The sequence below is a fragment of the Brachyhypopomus gauderio genome, chromosome 2 (genome assembly GCF_052324685.1).
Source record: "Brachyhypopomus gauderio isolate BG-103 chromosome 2, BGAUD_0.2, whole genome shotgun sequence".
Classification (NCBI taxonomy): Eukaryota; Metazoa; Chordata; class Actinopteri; order Gymnotiformes; family Hypopomidae; genus Brachyhypopomus; species Brachyhypopomus gauderio.
Genome location: NC_135212.1, coordinates 25,276,504 through 25,301,892, shown reverse-complemented (window position 1 = coordinate 25,301,892; position 25,389 = coordinate 25,276,504). Strand labels below are relative to the sequence as shown.

The window sequence follows — 25,389 nt, the reverse complement described above, 5'->3', positions numbered from 1 at the left end:
AACCATCGCACCATAGCAATCGCACCATAACCATCGCATCATAACCATCGCACCATAGCCATCGCACCATAACCATCGCATCATATCCATCGCATCATAACCATCGCACCATAGCCATCGCACCATAACCATCGCATCATAACCATCACATCATAGCCATCGCACCATAGCCATCGCACCATAGCCATCGCACCATAGTAATTGCACCATAATCATCACACCATAGCCATCACACCATAACCAACGCATCATAAATAGCACCAAAGCCATCGCACCATAACCATCGCATCATAGCCATCGCATCATAACCATCGCACCATAACCATCACACCATAACCATCGCATCATAACCATCGCACCATAACCATCGCATCATAACCATCGCACCATAGCCATTGCACCACAACCATCGCATCATATCCATCGCATCATAACCATCGCATCATAACCATCACATCATAACCATTGCACCATAGCCATCGTGCCATAGCCATTGCACTGTAACCATCATACTATAACCATCTCACCATAGCCATCACACCATAACCATCTCACCATAGCCATCGCACCATAATAATCGCACCATAACCATCGTACCATAACCATCGCACTATAACCATCGCACCATAGCCATCACATCATAACCATCGCACCATAACCATCATACCATAGCCATCGCACCATAACCATCATACCATAGCCATCGCACCATAACCATCATACCATAGCCATCTCACCATAACCATCATACCATAGCCATTGTATCATCCTGCCATAACCACCACATGACAGTAAAACCAACTGAAGACAGAAAAAGACACTGATCAGGTAACTAGAAGCCAGAGTAGCTAAGATTCTCAAAACTGCACAACACGGTGCTGATAATGTAAAACAAATGGAGCATTATGAGTGTCTGAAACAGAAATGGTGAGGGTTAACAAAGTGAAGACCAAGACATCCTAGCGTCCACACGTTAAGTGCAGAGTGGTGACCTGCGGAATGTTAACATCTCTGTCAATGGCAAAGTTCAAGATAGTACAGGGATGTCACGGGGCACTTATCTGATCATGCTGCAACACCTGCAACTGATGAATGCATGCACCTGCAATGCATGCATGAACACCCCCCATCTAGGAAAACACCTGCCATCCAGGAGGCAAACTAGCATGTGCTAGAGAATTCCAAACCTCTTGTGAATACAAAGAGACGGGTCATAAATGGTAGATTTAAGTAATTGAAGGCTCTTACCCAAATAATTTACTCAAAAGTGCTATTGCATGTGAAATGGGGTTGGTCAATAGAGCAGAAGGCATGACTGAAAATGACTAAGTTATAGAGCTGCTGAATTTCAAATCAGCAAAGGCTGAACTCTGACCAACTCAGCCTCGGGCCTCATAATGCCACACTGAGTTTCCATTTTGCCTGAGGTTGGGGAGGAGCTGAAACAGATGCTGTAACTGAGCATCATAGAGGAGGTCACCAAGCCAACAGACTTGGTGCTGGCGATCAAGAAAAAGGCATGGTGATCGAAAAAAGACCAATAATTCTGTCAAGCACAAAAGATTCTGCATTCTCTGTTTGTAAGACACTTCTCCCAGGCTTTCAGGAAAAAAAAATATTTTCCACATTGAAAACATCTAGCAGCTTTTGCCAAATTTCACTTCATCCCAACTCTGCAGTTAATGACCTTCAGTACATCCGTAGGGATATTCAGATTCCACCATCTCCCGATCAGCATTACCTAAACTCTGGAAATAGTCCAGAGATAGATATGCACACAACTGAGAAACCATAAGGGTGATGCAGTAGTGACAGACATGAACATTGTTTTGCACACCTTCCTTCAGGGATCTGGAATGAAGCTTAATGAAGAAGGGTCACTTCAGCAAACCCGAGATTTGGTGATACCGTTGAGAAAGATAGAAAAAGTCAGAAGTTAAAGTCAGAGCAATCACAGACCTGCCAATCCCTTCCAAATATTACTGAGCTTCCCCAAGCCCTAGCCATGCTGGATTAAAGTCTTGTGTGGTCTCTCAACCATATGCACACCATGTGAAACACTGTGTGAGAAGAACCACAGAAGGGTGAAGTCTGCACTTGCATCAGCACAGGTATTGTCCTTCGATGACATCAACAAACTCACTGTAGTCTTTACGGGTGAAAATAGCTATACACATGAGGCCACACTGTCTCAGCGAGACCCAGATATGCCTAGATCAGTTGCTGTCTGTTCACGTACTCAATAAAAAGATTCTGAGATTGAAAAGGAGTGCTTTGCTGTGGTTTGGGTATGTGAACACTTTTTACGTTATCTGGGGGGCTTAGATGATGTCGTTCTGCACATTGAAACAGCTGGTGGTTGCTGACACCTTGTTGAGGAGACCACTGCAGAGTGAATTCGAAACTGACACTGAATAGGAGGTTGCTGTAGATTAACAGTCACAACATCCAAATCTTCATCTCCACAGAGGATGGAAAATAATCAGGCTGCAGTCATACTGCAACCAAGAGCCCATCTCTCAAAATTTAGTGGTATGCTGTTATATCAACATAGGCTATTTGCATCCTCAACAATGGAGGTGTCGCAGTGAATGCATGAAGGTCACAAAGGGACTGACCAAACATAGAGGACGAAACCGAAGTTTAGGTCTGGGATCGGCAGTGATATTAGAATAAAAGTGATTCCTTTGAAACAAGCAGACTCAAAGGATCACTGATCGTGATAGTCCTTCCAGATGGCCCTTGGCAGGAAACTGACCCTGAGCTGTGTATGTGATAGTTGTGGGCTGTTATTATACAGATATAGTCCCACTAGGTCATTGCTAAATTTAAAAGCACGTTCACAAGGCAGAGCATTCCTGTTTCACGTGTCAGTCACAACGGACCACAGTTGTCCTCTGCTGAATTTTAAACATTTCCGGGACAAAATGTGGTTTCATGCATTTGACATGTAGCCCTGTTGTTCACAGTCAAACATAGTAGCTGAGAGGACTGTACGAACAGGGAAGCACAGTCTGTTACCAGGCAATGCCCACCAGTGCGATCGGTGTAAGCTCCACCCAGGAGACGATGGGTCATCAAATTCACACCACTGTTCCGCTGCTGGACAAAACGCTGAAGTCTTTACTCATCCATCATGCTGAAGTCAGCCAGAGGGACCAGAAAGCCAGAGAGCTGACACACTGTCCATGTCCTCCCAGAGCTCATCCGAGGACAAAGTGCCCGAGGTAAACTAGATGAAGCAAAAAAAAAAAGGGTGGACACCTTTTTGAGCACTGAGTAAGTCCTCTGGACCAAGATCATGTGTTGTCCTGACTGAGAATAGAACTATAAACAGAAGGAATCAGCAACACCTCCTACTTGTTCCAGACAATCCTTCCACCACTGCCTCATAGAACCAGTCCAGTTCTTAAGTATGGCCTAAGAATCAGTCACCTGGATTCACAGAGTAGCTGTGCTGTCATGACAGCCACAGCAAATTACAGTGACCTCTAGAGGCAGAAAGATGTAACTACTTGCGAAAAAAGTCCCTATGCTGCTATGGACAATGGGCTGTCTACCACAGTGCCCTAGTGTATAAGACTGTCAGCCCATATGTAAAACGGCATGTGTTACTTTGAGGTTGTAAGATTTCAAAAATAGCGTGGTCTCTATGGTATGTTCTAATCTAGGCTGTTTGAACTGGCTCTATTTCGTGAAAGATTGGAATTAGCTCATTTTAGGATAATAGCACACTCTTTTCACCTCGCTGCTCAGACAAGGGCACTCCTTGCACAAACTGAATTTTGTGCTGGTGTGCATGCTGTGTCACTTGAGATGACAGACAAGGATCGTACCATCAGGTTAAAATGGGGGGGTTGTCGGACTAGAGATAAGATATTTTTAATTAAATACATAATTTACAATAATGGTTTTCTGGAAATTATATGGTTTAATTACATAATTACAGCATAATTACACTGAGCTTATAAAAACATGTTTACACATGCCAAGCACTGGTAATAACATTGCTGAATTTGACTCAATTATGTAATGCAGAAATACTTCTAAATGAAAAGTTGTTTAGGTGCCCAAAGAGACCACATTCCTCTTGCCGAGTTGAGCCACATGCAACTCTAGAATCTCTCTAGAATATTGGAGAGTTTGAAAACTATGGATAATGTTAATTGTTGTTCTTTTCTTTTCAGAAAAGGGAAAGATGTAATGAAACTGGAGTGTTTCACAGGTTCTTGTGACGACTACAGTGTGCTCTCACGAGATACGTGCCTCTGTTGATCACGTAGTGTGGACATGTCATTAAGCACTTCAATGAACAAGTTAAATCATGTGCCTGGAATGTTCATGACAAGAGCCTTGTTAAAGCTGCCACTCTGCCAGCCTGGCTGTGAGGGGCATTAATCCAGCCTCCTCATTAGTCAGGGCTGCTTGTCTGTAGAAGCACACCTCTCTCTCCTCTCTGCACTCACCTATCTCGTCCGCACTGCTGTTCACTTCCACTATTTGCCTATATATTCCCACTTGCTTTAAGGAACCATGGTGTGCTCATTTTACTGTTAGGGAGAAAGCTGAAGTGAGAGACGTGAAGAAAGAAAAGTGATACTCCTACTCAAGATATATGTGCCAGATATTTGCCATTATCTCTCTGCAAACACATTTAAAAAAATAAAGACCAGGCGAAAAAGCTGTGACTGTGAAGATACTGGTTGTAAAGCTAATACCAAATGCAAAGGCATATGCATCAAGTGCATTAGCTTTTATCCCAATAGAGAAAAACAAAAGCAAAATAATGGAGAATAAAGCTAAATGTCTCAGTTAAATTGCAGAATTGAGTGTTGTTGTTTATTTTATTGTTTTATGGAATGATAACGTGCCATCATTTGCTCCTACAAATATGAATTCTACAGTGTTACTAGCCTTCATTCTAATTTGGCTTTCTAATTCAATTATTTATGAAGGCATTTTTCATAAAAACAGAAGCACCCACATACAAAGATCACAACTTAATGGTCTAGTGTTGTATTAACACAGTAGCACCTCAGCCTTTTTGCATAGCTTACTTCTAGTGGCAGGGAGTTGGACTTGCACCCTCCAGATAAAGCTGCGCTAACCCCTGCTAACGAGAGCTGCATGGCTAAAACGCTTTATGGTTTTCAATTTAAGGAAAAACTGTGCATGCTTGTGGAGTACGAGTATCTCATTCCAAAATGATAACAATAAATAAGATGATTATCAGCAAGCTATATTTTAGTTGAAGAGAGTGCCAAGGCGCTTCATAATCGATCAGGTTAGTATATAAATTTGTTAGTGTGGATGAGATATCACAGCACGTGCTTTGGGAACCGGTGCCTTTGATGAATTATACATATAAAACATATTGCACAAGGCATTCTGGATAATATATACAATAACACATCTATTACTCTACAGCTGTGAAAGTGAAAGCAACTGATATCCATTTTAAACAGAACTAAAATAATAATAATAATATAATAATAAAAAAACAGATCCAGTGAGAATCAGTGCAGTAAAGATTGGCCTATTTCCAGGAAAATCATCAAAAACATCTTCACAGTTTCCAAGCTGTGTTTGCACGGTTGTTTGTGGGCAGTTGCCCCTAGAGAAACAGAGAAAGAGAGATGTTTCAGAGTCTGATAATAAATATATATTTCAGATATATATTTCAGAGTCTGATAATAAAGACAGTGAAAAAGTTTTAGTTTTGTATTGTGCCATTCTGTTCATCAGTTTTCCATCTTTCACTCTAAGATCCATGTATTTAAGGTTCCCAGGAGTTGAAGATACACTCCACTGACAGGTCCATCTTAGAAGAGCACCACTCAAATGGCATCACATTCACATGAAAGTCCACTACTGCATGAATACCCATGTTAGTCTCCTCTGCCAGGCAGTTTGAATTTGCATCTATGGCACGTAACTCATTTCATTTCCACAATATAGATCACACAGTTTCAGAAATAAGTTGTGCAATAGGTAGAAATATAACATGCAACACTCCTGGAACATACTATAAGACCTTTTCTCGGCAAGACGATGTCAGGGTGAATCTAGGAGAAGCGGCCTTCAGGAGTGGCATGTCAGGGAACGTGATTGATCTCTTTCTTTCCAGCAGACTGCATTCCAGGCCCGGTCCTCAACCACTTCACATTAGCACTACAGCAAGCACTGATTGATAATGATTGCAGAGCGAATTATCCAATTATTTCACAAATCCCAGCTGCATACAAATCAGGCTTTGCAGGAACATATAGAGACATACGCATGCTCAAATATTAACTGGTTTAATCACACTGAGCAGAAAATAGCAGTGAAAAAAGATACAGACTGAACATGAAAGAATAATATAAGTAATGCCTGTCAGACTTTAAAGACAGTTTTTTTTTCTGGTAACAATCTCCATAGCTAAAAGCTTTAGTAAAAGCAGTTATATTAGCATAGATTTTGCTGCTATAAAACAATTTCTTCTACAGTGTAATTTTTTTTCCATATATTTGATTCTATCAAAAAGAATGACAAAATCCATGTCATTTTTTGTTGCAAAATTAATATTAAAAACACATTGTGGAGTACAGCTAGGGTAGAGTTCATAGCCCATCTATGCCATGAATTTTAATCCAACCAACCCTTAATCCTCGTCTAGATTCAGATTACTAGACTACTGTTGGTTAGGTGTTTTTTGGTGGATGTCCACTCTCAATTCAATAGTAACAATTCATGTGAAAAAACCCAGTAATCCCAACACCCACCCAGCTATCATAGCTATCAACCCACAGTGTTAGTGCTGTATTGAAAATGACATAACACCTAAATAAAATCTGGTCTGCTGTAGTCCTGGGGTCAGGATCTGACCAGTGATCAACAGAGTAGAGGGTTACAAATTGAAAGAATGGATCTATAGTCAACAACTGTATCCCCACAAAATGTACATACAAGAAGACCGAACAGAGTCCAGTGAGTATAGAGTATAGGTACTGTGTAGGTGTTTCTATTTAAAGTAATTTTGAGCTCAGATAAGCCAATAAACTAATGATTTCATTCCCATTTTGAATCATATGTGCTGAATCTGTACCACATGAATCATGATGGTGGTACAGTGAAGACCTGATACAGTACAGTACTGATGGTACAGTGAAGACCTGATACAGTACAGTACTGATGGTACAGTGAAGAGTCGATACAGTACAGTATGGTACAGTGAAGACTTGATACAGTACAATACAGTACAGTACTGATGGTACAGTGAAGACTGATATCTTGAAAGCCAGTTAGAATTCTAAAAGTCACCATGTCAAGGACATGGGAGTCCAAATCCTGCAAGCCTCCCTTCTGTGGGCCTTATTAACTGTGTGTACGCTTGCTTCATTGCACACTTTGTTATACTGGTTCATTAATTAGTGACTATAACTCAGACTCTAAATTTGTCACCATTTAAAAAAAAGGTTTGGTGGAACTGTGTCAAGTAAAGGTTCTATTGCCATGCCAGATATTTGGACAAAACCCAAACATCATTACTGCTGCACATTTCCTGTCCTGTGGGATTTGTGTGAGGGCTCTGGGAGACGGTGTGTGTAAGATTCCTTCTCTCCACCACTCTAATTCCACTTCCATTGTCTCCAGTGTAATTAGTGCGGGGGTCGAGGGGAGGGTGTTTCTACTCACTCAGTCAGCCAAGCTAAAATATTCTGAGAATAATCCTTATCATCTACAGCCCTAGTCTGAATGTGGAATGGTAAATGGTAAATACAAACAGAACATATGAATGTTTGGTGGGTGGATGCTCTTGGGGTTTTTTTTATAAGCATTCCTCTTTTAACACTGCATCTGCTGACATTAAGTACACCTTCTTCAGTCCACACAAAGACACCGCCACAGTGGTTTCAGCAGGAGTTTGAAGGGGATGGATGTTACAGTTGTGATCAAATTTATTCAACCCCCACTGAAATAAAGTGTTTTGGCCAGTTTGACATTGATTTTGATCATTTCAGTCATCTTATTTACAATTATATCAAAGAGGCACTTATAAATTAGACAAACATAACATAATATTTATGATGGAATAACCACAAATGTCTTTACTGTGCTCACATCATTATCAGTTTTATTCAACCCCCTAGTGACATTATTTTTTAGTACTTAGTACAACATCCTTTTCCAGTTATGACAGCTTTCAAGCGTGAAGCATAGCTTGACACAAGTGTCTTGCAGCGACCTATGGGTATCTTAGCCCATTCTTCATGGGCAAAAGCCTCCAGTTCAGTCACATTCTTAGGCTTGCGCACTGCAACTGCCTTCTTTAGGTCCCACCAGAGGTTCTCAATTGGATTTAAGTCTGGTGATTGCGATGGCCACTCTAGAATGTTCCAGCCTTTCATGTTCAACCATGCTCTAGTGGACTTGGATGTGTGCTTCGGATCATTGTCCTGTTGGAAGTTCCAACGTCTCCCAAGCCGCAGGTTTGTGACTGACTCCATCACATTTTCCTCCAAGATCTCCTGGTACTGAAGGGAATTCATGGTACCCTGCACACGTTGAAGCTTTCCTGTACCATTAGAAGCAAAACAGCCCCAAAGCATAATTGACCCCCCGCCATGCTTCACAGTAGGCAAGGTGTTCTTTTGTTCATAAGCCTGGTTCTTCCTTCTCCAAACATAGCGCTGGTCTATTGTCCCAAACAGTTCTAATTTAGTTTCATCTGACCACAGTACACTGTCCCAAAACCTTTGTGGCTTGTCCACATGACTTTTGGCATACTGCAGTCGACTTTTCTTGTTCTTTGGAGTCAGCAAGGGGGTGCGTCTGGGCGTTCTGGCATGGAGGTCTTCGTTATGCAGTGCGCGCCTTATTGTCTGAGCTGAAACTTCAGTGCCCACATCTGACAGGTCTTTTTTCAGTTCCTTAGCAGTCACGCTGGGATTTTTCTCCACATTACGCTTCAGGTAGCGCACAGCAGTCACGGTCAGGATCTTCTTTCTGCCACGACCAGGTAACGTTTCCACTGTGCCCTTTAACTTGAACTTGCGAATGATACTTCCGATAGTGTCTCTTGGAATATTTAACAACTTCGCAATCTTTTTATATCCATTGCCATTCTTGTGAAGAGCAATAACCTCTTCTCTTGTCTTCTGGGACCATTCTCTTGCCTTCACCATGCTTGGAAACACACCAGTAGATGTCTAGAAAGAGCTGAGTATCACAGTCCTTTTAAATCTGCCTAATTGGTGTGTATCATGCTTGATTGCTGCTCGTTGACATCCACAGATGTTTTCAATACCTGATGGAAAACACTGGAATGAACCTCTGTTCTTAGGAGTGGTAGTCGTAAAGGGGTTGAATAATTGTGTCAATGAAGAAATCACAAAAAGGCCATTTAATACTTTATGACAAAAAAAATTGATGCTATCTTAGTTGCATTTAGTTCTTTAACAAGTCCTTGTAAGATTTCATTATGAACACAATTACAAATGTGCACTGAATTCCATAAAACCCTTCGCAGCATTGGGGGTTGAATAAATTTGATCACAACTGTATATCAGTGTAATCTTTAAGTGGTGTTTGGCTTCCTGGCGATGAGCCAAGCACTGGCATTTGTGCAGTTGGTCACAGGGCATTTGCTGAGGATGTCTGGAATTATGCTCTGTCCATTTACAGTGACGGTGATGTATGGTGGATTCAATGCTGCTTGTGTTGACAGAGTGGTGGAGACTGTCCTAGAAAGTGATGGATGGATCTTCTGGAAGGATTGGATATTAAAGGCTCTTAAGGTTTTTATTTGGCACTTACATATAGGCTAAATGCAGTGGAAATGCAGTGGGCTGGATAAAGCTAAAGCCTTGTGTCAAGAGTTACATGCTTATTATGAAGTCCTGGAAAGGATGCAGTGGCTTGCTTCAGGCAATTCTTCATTTCCTCATTCAGTGTGTGCTGCTTCGGACTCATGCAGCAGAGGGATTTAAAGTGGGGAACTGTAAACACTTCCTGATGTCTTCAACAGTGAAGCTGGCAGGTTGTGGCAGCACGGAGGTAAATCAGCAACATATACGCTTCAATTTTCAGTTTGTTGACCGTCGGTGTCTATTTTTCCATAGAAGAGGAGGCTGTTGAAAGCAGTGGAGTGTGTGTGCAGTCGACATCTTTCTATAGTATAATGATTTACTCCACTCCAAGACTGGTGATTGCCTGTCTTCTGATATTGAAGATGTTCCCATCAAGATCAGGGACTGCTGTCTCTGTAGTTTTATACACCAGGAAAATAAATAAAAGATGTAAGAAAAATAGCCATGTATAACTTGCATCTATAGATTAAAAGACTCTAATCTCCAGCTTCATGTGATGACTTAACCCATTGTTCTCAATTCGGGTGGACATTTTCCAAGAACATTTTCACATTTTCTAAGAACATCTCAAAACCTCTCTATTTACAGTCAAAATCCTCTGACAGAAAAATGAAATGAACATGTTCGTCATGTTCTGTACATTTTTCCTGCATGAAATGGTGTTGTGATGTAAACAGAGTGTCCTTCAGTTTGTCTAATTATTGTTGAGAAGATGCTGGAGTGTGGACCCATGAATTTGCTGAAATATTATGTATGTTAGCATGACATTATGCTGTGTGCACGTAATCTGCAGTACCAGCTGGTCCCACTATTGTCTGCCTTTCTAAAGATTACAGAGAGACAATCTGCCCGGAAAGCAGGAGTTACGCGTTCTCAAAAATATATTTACAAACACTAGTAAAAAAAGAAAATTAACAAATCAAAGTTGATGAGCAATGCTATGAAATAGCAATGAACCCAAGTTTGAAGCAACAAGAAAGCTATTTCAAAAACACCAACCTGATGCTATTTGCTCCACATGTTTTGTATACGATCAAATACATTACAATATCCACATGCTCAGCCTTATTATAGCATGTAATCCTAAAAAAAAACAACAAATGGCTTTTCAGGTATGTCAACTGATGATATGTCAAGTTCATACGAAGAAAGCACACAGGGAAAGTAAAGAATGGAGAAACAGCCCTGCAGGTCTACATGGAGATCCCCATCTGTGACGTCCGGTGCAGAGCGAAGGATGAGACACAAATCCCGGCTTGGTCACAGACGTCACGTTTATTGTGACACAGAATAGCGCAGTATGCGCACATTTAAACACGTAACGTAGACCTGAAACGTTTAGACTTAGACAACGTTCACAGAGAACATTCAGACTCAGACAACGACGAGCACAGGACACTGCGCGAGCGCACATTAAATAGACAAACCACATTAGCCCCGCGTGATTACGAGACGATGCACAGGTGAGACGGATATTCACAAGACATAACCGCACCCACAGACAACCACAGACGCAGACAAGTACACGTGGACCACGTAAACACACGCCCAAAAGGGAGGGGCCGGGGTCCTCACCGTGACACCATCCAAGAAGGGCCATCCTTCCCTGCCAGATTAGCCAAGTCTGGTTCTGTGCAGCTAGCATGTGCTGTAACGTCTGTTGCCACACTAAGAACCTGAATATAGCCTACTGTATATTTCATTATGCGAGCCAATGCAAGTTTAACAGATTAGCTGAAGCATTAAGCGTAATATTAGATTGGAACAACTTTGACCTCACATTGAAATATTAGTAACAATAATCTAACATTAATGTATAATCTAATCATAAGTCATGAAATTGAGAACTGGCTTTTCTTTCAGTGAAGAAAAGAAACTTGTTATGTTCAAATCTTGTAATTGAAGCTTATAAAGCCAACATATACTTTAAAATACATTTTTAATGTACAATGGTAAAATCAATACTGGATGACAGTTCCCAGTTAGTATTTTTTTATTTACAATGGTAACATATGACTACCCTTTGGCAAGGTCCATTATTTTAGTCCCATGCATTTTTATGTATAAGGGTACATATGTACTGTAGTTCACACTACTGTCCTCCCGATGCAATAACATTTTTATCTATGGTCTCAAGCATTGTGGGCTGCAGTGAGCACTTTGCATTCGTCTCCTACTGTAAACGCACATTTGTTAATGGGGGGGAGCTTTATGATTTAAGTTATGATTATGGTTAAGCTTAGTAGCTTAAACCAGTATTAAGCTCAGAATTTGCAATGGGCAACATCTGACAGCACACACGTCTTAAGACACATGTTTTGGAGATGTGAGCTATAGTATATACAGTATACAGTGTGTGTGTTAGGTAAGATACGTAGAAATATAAAAATGGTTTCTCTGGAAACTTTGTTTACTACATGTGTGTGTGTATATATGTATATTCTATAATGATCACCTGCACACTGCATTGAAGTCATTGTGCTGAACACCATAATATGCTATCTTGTCCTTTCATCATTGATTCACGAGAATCAATTTAACTGACACCATATCATGAAATTGAAAAAGTTTTCAGATGAAAAACTGGCCTGAAAAAAACAACTGCTAACCTTGTCAACATTACATCTTTGCATGTCCCAGGCCTGAGCTGACTGGTCTTGCCCAAATCACTGCATCCTACCGTGTGCCAATTGACTTCCTACTAAATCACTGCTTCCTACTGCACGCCTGTTTGCTTCAATGAATCATCCACAGAGACTAGAGAGGCTACAGCCTCTAATTAGCTGCCAGCAGGTAGCAGCAAGACAGAAAAGAAGTTACCAAAATGGGTTCAGCACGGAAAAGAATGCAAGAGAGAAGAAGAGAGGAGAAACGAAAACATGAATGAGAAACGTGAGAAAAGAACAGTCGGGCTATAAACCTAATGAGGAAAAGCAGATGTGAGATATAGAAATAAAGGAGAAGATGAAGGGAAGATCAAAACACGAGGGAAGGTTTGTTACACTTTTCCGCTTCCCAGTTAATGCCATGGAGTAAACTGGTGGCTTTTGTGTTCCCCTGCTGTTGAATCAAGGTACTGCATGTTACAAAAACTACCGGGCAATGCACAAAGTTGCACTGCATACACAATGAACAACTGAACTGAGAGCAGCTCTAATTAGCATCTTCTTTTAGCAAGTCAAACAGCCAAGATAATACGCATGAGAAGACAAGATTCAGTACAGCAGGGTGCTGTCAGTCAAGTCTACCTCCATTGAGAGATACAAGCTTCTGACAATTCTACAAAATAATTACGCTAATCAATGTCTTGTGGAACCAAACATAAGAGGACATGGAATTTTCACAATTCCATAATAAAATTACACCAAATAAATAAAAATAAATATTCATAATAAATATTCACGCATTTGCATATATGCATAAAATATCGTATTCATAGCCTAATTTCCATATGCAGATGAATTCAAAGTATTTTTTCTGCAGCCCGATAACCAACATGCTTCTTTGGCTCAGGTTAAAATGGATGATAATTGGGCCATACCCAGTTTAACTGCACCATATCCAAATCTTGTCCTATTCAAAGTTTACACACCATCAATTCTTGCTGGCTGCAGTTCATATAATATTTGGCAAATGCTCTTTAACATACATATTGATTACTACGACAGCACATATGTAGCCTGAGAATCAAATCTGGACTTGGAGTAGCAACTATAGCCGCTTCCAGCACTAGCAGGTCAGCTGCAAGAGCACAAGAGGACAGAACAACACTGCTTCAGCGAAATATGACTGTAACCCCACATTCAGTCCTGGGTAATGGGCTACTAGAACCAGTGCCTGAGCATTCATTAAAAAGAAAGAAAAATAATAATAATGAATGAACAAATGAATAAATGACTGGGGTCTTTGGAGGGTCTGCTTCTCAAGGTTTTCACAATGACAATGAATACACTTGTGAGATTTCTTATTCTGCAGATCTTATATAACTTAGGCCTACCAAAGAAAGCCATTTTGCAAGGTAGATTTGGTTTTAGAAGATTAATCAGAAGGATGCTAAAAATTTGAAGGAGAGCTCATCTTTCTTGTATCTTTAACCACCACCGCCATGAACCCAGCGCAGGAAACATATTCGCACATAAGCACATTCTCTCCCTCTCTAACAGACTGATGACCACGGCAGCAAACTCTGTTAGCGTGAAATGTTAATGACCGTGTTTTTCAACAAGCCCGCTTTATTGGTTTAGTTACACACTCAAGCACAACAGACTGTGCACAAGGCTTCGCACGCGGTGCGGGATGCGACTGCAGGACTGCAGGATCCTTCTGCTGTCCTGTTTTCATTTCCACAAGCAGGAATTCACAGAGGCCTCACAGGTGCTGAGGCAGCTGTGGACTTCAGTCGCAGGATGAATGTGAGCTCCAACACATTCATAAAAGATTCATTCAGGAAGGTGAGGAAGAGTATTCATGTTGTTTGGGGTTAGGTGCGGTGAGTGATTTAATTGCTCTAAGTGTTACTGGCCTCTGTGCAGAAAAGTAAACAAAACTTGAATAGTGTGATAAGCAGCACTGTGGCTTCTATGCAACATTACTCTTCCCGTTTGACCTATTTTGTTAATAAGCTTGCAATACTGCTTTTGTTGTTAAGAAAGAATGCCAAATTCAAGACACAAAAGGGTTTATATATAAATAAATATTCTCTATTTATAATAATAAATAATATCAAACTATGCCGTTATGGCACTCAAACATGTTAGGTTTATTTAAACATTACAATTATTTTAAAAACATTTTAAAACTCTTAATCACAATACATTCCTTTAAAAGAAAAAAATAAAGCTAATGTAGTTCATTCTCTGCTTTTTAAAACCGTATTCCATCCATTAGGCATGCCAAAGGAATTTAGACAAAGATATACTTATACTGACTCTATCTCTATTAAACTTAAATCATGTGCATCACACACACACACACACACACACACACACACACACACACACACACACACACACACACACACACACACACACACACACACACACACACACAATTTGCCCTAAATCTACAATTGTTTCACTGGAGAAACTAAGGTGAAAACACACAGAGACTACAGGCTTCACAGTAAATTATGGCAGTGGGAACAGCCCAAGAACAAGGGCTAATGATTCATGATAGCAGAAGGGGGAAACTAATTGAGTGTATAATTAGATTAAAGAAAAGAGACAGAAGAAAATGTATGTCTAACATAACACATCATACATTTAAAACATAACATTAGATCAGATGCAGTAGGTCCATCTTAACCAGATATAGCAATTTAGCTTTTAATCACAATGCTATATTAAAGTCTGTATTTCAATATACTATAATATACTATATATATATATATAGTGGCTGTGTACATTTCTAGCTAACTGAGCCCGTTCATTTTCGCTGGGTAATTGAATATTACTTTAACTCAGAGGGGACAGTGATGTGAGCAAAAGCCTACCACATAATCACAGGTTCCAAGAGTCCATGAGAGCTTTGCTGTAAAGCTCTTTCTCTGCAATTCTTTGTAATCTAACCCTATGTGTAGTTCCTGCTGATGGGATTTTAGAAGTAGGCCTACAATGTAACATATTTGATGTTCTGATCTCACACGAAAGTTTGCTTTGATAGCTTTTAGAGGTACACATACTGACATTTCTTGTTGTTACGTTTTGCATAGTCATTATGGTTAACTTAGCACAATTAAAATTAAATAAAATAAACAATGAAATAAGTGATGCTGACATTTTGACTTACACATTGGTAAGTATAATGATCCCCACAAGCCCCAGTACTGGTCTTTCCCAGAATCCATCTGCCAGCTACCATCCGTCATTCCACCCCAATCCACCAATCTTGGCTCTCTTCTCCATTCCTTATTATCACATACACTCCCATGGTCCTCGTTTCCTCACTGATAAACTCTGCCTATGTCCCTATTCTCACGGTGACGTATTGCCATGAACAGTGCGTGTTGAGCATGGGCTCCAGTAGTGACTTGGCTGTGTGCCGTCCTCTTTACTGGCTGTTGTGTTTGTCTTTGTTCCTTTTGGGGCAGTTGCTGGTCTGCCCAGCTGCATGGACCTGGACTGTTTGCCACTTTCTACTTTTGGTTGTTTTTGTTCTGGACACTGACTCAGGCCTGGAGCTCCAGCAGAGTTCAGGATTACCCCCTCTTCTAATTAAACAAACGTGTCCGTTCCAATCTGCAAGCGTCTGGATAGTGTCTTGTGTTACCGTTATATATTACAGCAATAAATGTACTTTAACAAATAGTAACTATTTGGATTTCTATGTAACAAATTATACTTGAACAAAACACAAACAAAAAAAGAGTTTTGAAACTCATTGGTTCATTCATGCATTCATGGCTTGCAACCAATGGTCTCACACACCATAAGTCCTAAAAACCTGAATGTAAACCAATATGGCTGAGAACAGAATGCTTTAAAAGGCACAGCACATAATATGTAGATCTTTTATAACTTACTGCATTCACAATAACTCAGAAGGACAGAGAGCTTGTGTTAAATGAAATGGAGAATTGGACAAAAAAAAATCAAAATCTTTCAAAAAGAAACACATTTCAACGAGAAATAAAGAATTCTATGTGTTGCCCAAAGACATATTACTGTGACTACTACAGTGAGAAATGACCACATATGAGGGGACGCTTCTGCCCTACCAATCCCCACGAACAGCAGGACACCCAGGCAGGACAAGGTTATCACTCTACAGTACAATGCTCTGCTGTACAGCGCCTTTCTCAACACTGCCCTCTTTCTCCGTCGACTTGCATGCTCCCTTTCTTTATATGGCAATGTTTATTCACGTCACGACTTGCCACAGTTCTCGCACCCGACCATCTTAGACCCTTTTTTGTTTCTTTAATAAGGACTCCACTTAAGGGGAAATCGGTCTTTGTAAGGGAATAACAGGAGGTACATTCACCTAAAGATAAACAGCCTGCCAGCCTTTGTTATGGTATCTGGCTTGTTTATGCTCGCTGTGGGTCTTGGTCCATATCTGAAGTCTCATGTTGAGGGCTCCACTCATTGTAATTGATTGTAATTGTAACTTATTGTAATTTTGGACTACCCAGCCACACCTAAAGGGAATATCATGCTGACCACAAAAGTGGCAAAATGTTTTTTTTGTTGTTGTTTATTGTGGGGGTTTTTTTTTTTGGTCAATACCCAGTCACATTATCAACTGTTTTCACAGTGGACACTTGAAAATTACAGTTTTAAATTTAGAAATCCTCTTATGGAGAAGAGCCCCTGGGACACTGCTAGCTTCTGAGGTCTGGAGCATTTGTGATAATGCCCCGGCTGTAACAGCATGTCCCTTACGAGCTACGGGATCATGTGAGCTGAACTGGAACATGCCAGATATGTGTCCTCTAACCTCCACTAAAAGTACCTTCTTCACACTTGATATGATCTGAAGACAGAGCCAACTGTGCACAATGACCGAAGAACACTTCCTGATAAGCATCGGAGCTATTGTGCACATGACTTCAGTCACAGTGGTAATGGCTTCCCAATGGACTGGACTTATTGCATTACACACATGATTTACTGTATGAGACTCTATATCATATGTCACATTACCCTTTTAAATATACGTGTAATATAATTAGAGATGATTCAAATGTAATTCAAATATAATATAAAATTATTATTAAAAATTGTAAGAATTTGGACCAAATGGCTTCATGCAAATAATAAAATAGAACAAATTTTATGTAAAATGTAAAGTACAAGGTGGGAATTCTTAGGTAAACAATTAAGTAGATAATATTCTAACTCCATGCAGTCACTGCTCTTGCAACTGTAAACATGTGTGCACCACTGATTTTTTATGTTTCAATCATTTTTTATTATTCTATCGTGAAAATAAAATTGCGACAACAGCAGATCATCCCTTAGGATTTTGTGTGTATTTGTGTGTGTATGTGTGTGTGTGTGTGTGTGTTTCTAGCATCAACACAAGAAATTTAACTACATAAATTTAATCTACATAAGTAAATTTGTTTTGGAAAAATAGTGCCTAATTTGTCAACACCACCAGATTTCAATTTTATCAGATTTTATGTTTGAGTTGATACTTTACATGATTTGTTTAATCATATTAAATCCAGTAATAAAGGTTTACTATTTCTAATAATATATTATATATAAAAATATGGCAGCATGGTGGTTAGCACGCTCGCCTCACAGCAAGGCGGTCTGGGTTCGATTCTCGGTCCGGGGTGCTCTGTGTGGAGTTTGCATGTTCTCCCTGTGCCTGTGTGGGTTTTCTCTGGGTACTCCAGTTTCCTCCCACAGTCCAAAGACATGCATGGTAGGTTAATTGATCACTCTAAATTGCCCGTGTGTGTGTGTTGACCATGTGGTGGACTGGTGCTTTGCCCATGGTGTACCCTGCCTTCACCCAGAGATGCTGGGATTGACTCCAGCCCCCCGTGACCCTGACTAGCGACACTTAATCCCAGACAGAAGATGAATGAATGAATATTTGTAATAATGTAGACATAGTATAAAAAACAAATACCCCAAAGCTAAATACTTTTCAACCAAAATTAGACAACAGGCAGCAAATACTGCTCAAAAACTTCCCCATTAATAGTCCATAGACAACCCTCCCTCTTCCAGTCTTTCCACCCTGTTCCCCCAAACCCTGCAAAATATGCCACAAACACAGCTACCCCACAGTAATTACCCTTCAACCAAAATGAACCACCACAGCCACAAGGACTCCAGAACCAATTGACGCTAATTCCAAATACCAAAGAATTCTAAATCATAAGTAAAAATGTAAGGTGTCTCCTAACAAGAATGTGTTTTACTGTAGGAAATGTATAGACAAAAGTATACTGTAATGCTTATACATTTTACACTATGTGTACTGAAGTCACTGTTGCTGGGCCTATTTATCATTCTTGTTAAAGTTAGGAGTCACTATACATCTTATAAGCCCGAGCTATAAGATGCACGTCGAGCTAACAGGCACGTTTTAAATAAAAAATACATTGCTTCGTGTTTTGTCCCACTTCACAAGAATCAGAAAGATTACAATTTTTAGATGGCTTTCTGCAGTTGTGGATCAATACACAGCAGTTAAAAGAGCTTCTGACATATCCACTACAGTGGAAGTGTATCAGTGTTTTTTTTTTTTAGATTGAAAAACCTGCCTCACAGCAAGATTGAGGTCAGGACACGGCCATTCAGAACTTCTTGTGTTTAAGTGAATTGGTTTACTTTAGTTTGGATTATTTTCATGACTTATTTTCATCATCATGCTGCATGACCAAAACTCTTTTGAGATTAAGATCACAGACAGATGCCCTTAGACTCTTAGACTCTGCTGTAGAATTGCTTCACATCTTGAGACTTATTGGTCCTTCAATGATTGCAAGCAATTCGATCCCTGAGGCAGTGAAGCTATCCCACATGGTTATATTCCCTTCACATTTCTTCACAGTTAGACTGAGTATTTGATGTTTTGGTATATACATGCTGCATGCATTTGTCAAAAGTTCAACTTTTGCCTCCATTATGTTCAGAACATCACTCCAGTAGGTCATTTTAGTGGTATTTAGTGAACACAAGATGGCCAGCATTGTTTCTATGGAGAGCAGTGGTGTCCCAGTGGTGTTCCCATTGAATACTACTCTTGTTCAGCACGGTAGTCTCATAAATCCATGTTACTGAGTGCAAGGCATAGCTTAACTTACCTAATACCTCATGTGTCGACTTTCATCTTATGTGTGCGACTGTGTGTGTGTGTTTGTGCACGTGCGTCTGTGTGTGTGTGTGTGTGTGTGTGTGTGTGTGTGTGTGTGTGTGTGTGTGTGTGTGTGTGTGTGTGTGTGTGTGTGTGTGTGTGTGTGTGTGTGTGTGTGTGCGTGCGTCTGTGTATGTGGGTGGGTTGCTTGTGTTTTGTTCCCAGTGTTTCAGGCATTATTCCCATCCCGTGTGATTCCTATTCCCTGTGATTCCTGTGTCTTCTACATGAAGGTCATACTCTTCCATGGTCCCCGATTCCTGCCTGATGATGTAATTTGTTCCTTGACACCCCGACACACCGTGAACTGCGACCTGGAAGCACTCTCCTCACTTTGGCTTTCATGTGCTCTACTGATCGCTTAGCTTGTTGTTCTGTGTTTTGCTCATTTGAAATGTATGTGTTCTTCGTACTATGATTCTGCACCGCGCTTTTTGTACCATTGCTACTGTAAATTTTTGTACAGTTATTTGCTCCCTGTTTCTAGAGTGCACCATGGGCAGGGTTGGCTGCTGCATGTTGTGTTTGGGGATTGTGGCTGTTTTGATTATGCAGGGAGATGGGGACGTGTGTGTCTTTTCTTTGGTGAAGGATAGTCAGTTCTTATTGGGTTAGTCAATGTGGATTTTTGTTTTGTTATTTCTTTTTGTTTTCAGCAATAGGCCAGCCTTACATCTATATATCCATCCATATTACATTTGTTTCTGTGCAGTTTGTGAGATCTTTTTGACTATACCTGATCATCATACCACACTATCAATGATACTGGCTCAACTCCTAGAAATGACTGTCACTTGTTTGAGGATTCTACAGCGCATATGTGGATTGATCTGATGCTAGAGTAGTAACAGTGCTGAATTTCCTCTTTCTTTACCAATTTACTGCGGATTAATTTAACTCTATAATCTTTAGGAATCTTTGTAACCCCTTTTCAGTCCAACTATTCATTCATTCATTCATTATACGAACCGCTCAATCCCGCTAGTCTGGGTCACGGGGGGGCTGGAGCCAATCCCAGCAACTCCAGGCGAAGGCAGGGTACACCATGGGCAGGTCGCCAGTCCTCAGTCCAACTAATTTCAGCACATTTTTCTACGGTTCCCTAACATTTGCTATATTGAATTGTATTGCACACTGTTATTTTGAGGTTTCCACGTATGTGTTGTATCTTTTGCCCCTGTTCCAGGTCCAATGTTCAGTTCCAGTGCCTGGTTTTCACCTCAACCCACAGGATTCTGCTCCTTTCCAGTGCTTCAAGTCTGCCAACCAGCTCTTGAAAGAGCCCCACCAAAAGAAGATGGGGCAATCTGCTTCTCTGTGCTCCCTTTGTGTATGCTATTGTACTGTGGCTTTCGTGATGTGTGAAACTTGAGACACCCTTTAGACTGTTCATACTGTGTTTGACTTGGAGTCTGTATTATACTGTACTCTGAGCTTGCTTTTCCCTTTCAACTTGATTACTGGTGTAAATTTGTACGTAGTGTATAATTGTCCATGCGTACTCATAATAGAGAGTGGGAGTCATTTTGTTAGGACTGAGGTTTGTTTTCTTAGGGATTCCCTGTCTTCTGTTTTTCGATATATTAGTGTGTTTAAATATGGGTTTTGTTTATTATTGTGACCTTGATCACTGCTGCAATTAACACCAGTCCCTAGAGAGATTGCTTATATAGTACAGTGGCACTGCCTGAATTTGTTGGCTTCCTCTGTCTAGTCAAGAATTCTGCCTTGCAACAGAATTCTGTTGTAAAGAACAGGTACAAAATGTGATATTATAAAAAGTGTGTTATTTGGCAAGGAAAGCAAGTTTCTAATAAATGTCATTAAGGTTATTTCATATAGTCTTTCTAAAACACACAGATGAAGGCATACTGAAGGCATATCTGCAGTATGTACTGCGTATACACGCTGATGCACTGCACAGCAAAGAGCCCTGATAACACAGCATGACGGTGTTGTTCTGCAAGTGCCAATGGACTCAACTGTAGTAAAAGCAGAGTGGGTCATTTGGTGTGGCTGTTTGTACAGCTCTTCACTCCTGTACTGTAGTGTTACCGTACCAGACAATGATCTCTCCTGTTGTGCTACTTTCAACAGTATTACAGAAGAAGGGTTAGGGTTAGGGTCAAATCTCATCAAACCCAATCATTTTTTGTTTTACGGCATTTATCACAAGGTTGTTTTTGCTGCACCAAAGATATGCAGACTCATCGTTGTTGCTGATAAGAACGATGACTGTGGTATCTGCGAATTTGAAGATGTTGTTATCCCGTCTTGCTATGTCATAAGCAGTGTTGGGAACACTACTTTAAAAAAGTTATTAGTTATAGTTACTCACTATTTGTTCAAAAAAGTAACTGAGTTAGTAACTGAATTACTCTATTGTAAAAGTAACTCGTTACCAGGGAAAGTAACTATATGCATTACAGTTAAAAAAAAGTTATATGCCAATGAATAAGGATTGTTTGAAAAAGCAATTTTCACAGTCAGTTGAAATGAGTAGATCAGAAAGGTGTTTAACTTTTGATATTTATTGCACATCCACAGACCAGTGCAGGATAAAATCCTTTAAAATCCCAAATCTTTGTAAAAAAAAAAAAAAAAAACATAAGCAAAAGTAAACAGTTACACTATATAAAGTGCATTTACATCTATCAAATTAAAATAAATAAATTAAATTCTCTCAACCTGAGACAACTGGTTTGTTCACAACAGAAGTAAACTTAACAATAAAACCTCTATTCTTAATTAAATAAATCAAATACCCAGTCTGGTAGACATTCAGGAACTTCAAGTATTTTCAAGGAACTTCAAGTATTTTCGCCACCTTGAAAATGCTAATTTTCCTTCGGCTTGCTCCCGACTCGCCATTTCTGCCTCTTCTCCGTTTGTGTCGTGTGTCACTGGTGTGCTTCGGCATGCGTGTAAAAACACTGGTTTTGATTGGCTACCATAACGCTGCCTTAGCCAATCGCTTACTGACTTGTTAAGTTAAACAGGTGTTACACCGAGAACTGTGACCTATTGAGATCTGTTACTCCTCACTAGCCTGGGCAGGGGTCCACCCCCTTTACTGTTAGCCGTTACCTAACACCGTTATTTTTAACTGTGTTATTCGCAACACTGGTCATAAGTGAATACGGAGCCTTGGGTTTGGACTGCAGTCCTGTGTGACTCCGGTGCTCAGGGTGATCAAATTTGACTCCCACCTGCGTTCTTGCTGTCAAGAAAATAAAAGTCCAGTCACAGATGGTGTTGATAAGATGAAGTTAAATGATGAGCTTAAGTAGGAATGAGCTGCAGTGAACATCTGCACATAAGTATCAGTCTGACCGTGACATGTACAGAAATATCAGGAGACAAGGAAATGCAACAAGTTTTCCAGGTGATTTATGGGAACTACTATGAGTGCTATAGAATGGTAGTCATTTAAGCATGTTATTGTTGGTCATTTTGGGAACAGAGATGATGGTTGTCTTCTTGAAACACCCTAGACTGACAGGATGGGCTGATGATTTCTGTGAAGACACCCACCTGCTGTCAGGCACAGGTTTTCAGCTGGCTATAACCTGGACTGTAACCCATCACATCCTGCCACTTTAGAAGAACAGAGGATTTTACCTCCTGAGGCATCCTACGTCTTGCTCAGTTACCTGAAATATGAATTTGCTTTGTTCACTCAGAATTTTTGGTGACGGTTTCCTTATTTAATTATCAAAGTGGGCATTATAAAATTGTTAAGGGTGTTGGGGTGTGAGGTATCAGTTATACCTTGTGCAGTCTTGGGCTCGGGCTTGGGCTTGTGTGTAATTCCCTATGGCCTGTAGACCTCAACGTGCCTGCTTTACATCAGCACTAGTGTGTTGAAGCTCTGTGTTTGCTGTATAGACCTTCTAAATTAGTCTGTGTACTTTTGGCGCTGTATATCTAGATATTTTGAACAGCTCCTAATACACCAATAGGAAAGCCGGTCTTCCAGAGTGTGGCTTGAATCCTCTTATTAAACTATAGTTTCTGGTTATGAAAAAAAAACATGGATCTGTCTGGATGTCATATAATGTGTAAACCCACTCATATCAGCAACTGTCTCCTTCAGTGAGTCCCAATCTGTTAACTCAATATTTTTGCCACTTAGCTTAGTAGCCTCAAAAGCAGCCAGGTGACCCTGCTGATTCAGATGGCAAAAAAAAAACTAAAAATATATAAGGTGAAAACATGCTGAAACTGACATCAGAAGCAAGCTCTGGTTGTAAAAGCCACAATACCAATATGTTTATATTTTAGATTAATAAAAGCTGAGCCATTTTGAGTTTGGAATAAAAGTGTCACCTTTGTATTTGACTGGAAGTATCACTCTGATCATTCCTAACAACACAAACCGTATTTGTACTCATGAACAGCCCTCAAGTCAGTTGGATCTCTAACCCTCAGCAACAGAGTTTGCCTTTGTACTGGTAGACTAGGTTTTTACCAGACACACCAGGGCCAAATATAGCATAAAGCAATGTTTTCTCCCCTACGCCCATACACACAGTTAAACACTTGTTTCTTGCTGGCTAGCTGGTTGGCAGGCTTATGTGGTGAACTCAGGGAGGGACGTCCAACAGGAATTTCGGGAATGTTGAAATGTTTTTCTCTTCTGGTAAGTTTATTTATATGTTCCATCAGATTCTAGAAGCAAATTCTCACCCATTTAAAGTACTTTTTTGTTCTCTTTCCCCACCAACCCGTACACTGCCACTGTTACAGTGCATCGGGAATATTGTAAAGATATGATTACAATAGACTAATGGTTTAGATGCACACAACATGGAAGAGAGGAGATGAATCTGTCAGTGTTTGTTCAGCTTCAATTTCCCAGTTTCCATATTGTCTGCAAGGAGCTTTACAATAAATCCTATTTTCTTGGTACATGGAGCACACAACCTTGTTCCCTTCTAGTCCATGATGAAACTGTACTAACTCCATAGTGGATATATATCTCTCTCTCACTCTTTCTCTCTTTCTCTCTCTCTCACTCACTCACACACACACACACACACACACACACACACACACACACACACACACACACACACACACACACACACACACACACTTAAAAAAAATATGAAATACATCAGCACTCCATTTCCAGCTACTGAATGACATATTTTACAATGATAAAACATACAAAAAATTGCAGATCAATAATAGCCTTACCTTTTGTAGGAAAACCTTGTATATTCTGCCCTGTGTCCACTGTTCAGTGTTATTAATGAGATGTTAGAGTGAAAACTTGCAAACTCTTCTTCTTTTTCTGTTCTTTCACTCGTTTCCCAATGTCTCTGAGGGCCATGGAACATTCAGCAGAAAGAACGTGCTCGCCTCGTATAACATTGCGTTGTTTTTAGGAAAAAAAACGGATTTAAACATGCGGATCTCATAATAAGTACAATGCTTCCGTCTAGTGGTCAAGAAAAAAGCGCAACTAGTTAAAACTGCGTAACGTGACCTCTCTTATTTCACAATTACTTGGTTTTAATCTACTAATGTATTTTCATTCTGTATTTTAAGTTAAGACAGATTTCATATTGGTCTAATAAAGTCTGTAAAGTGTGTAAATGCTTAAGTAAACAAACAAACGAACGAATTAATAAATGAATGAATGGATGGATGGATGGATAGATGGATTAACTTGTACAATTGTTCCTGTTGAAAACGTAACATCTTTTCGCGG

The 25,389-nt window shown here is 40.1% G+C and overlaps 1 protein-coding gene across 1 annotated transcript in view; it reads right to left on the bottom strand.

The window, feature by feature from the left end:
- Nucleotides 1-25,069, bottom strand: part of tspan4a (tetraspanin 4a) — a 63,653-nt gene extending 38,584 nt beyond the window's left edge. Inside the window, exon 1 of the mRNA XM_076992386.1 lies at nt 24,873-25,069. The gene's annotated coding sequence lies outside the window, so the exon portion shown is untranslated. The remainder of the gene's footprint in view (nt 1-24,872) is intronic.
- Nucleotides 25,070-25,389: the final 320 nt, after the last annotated feature.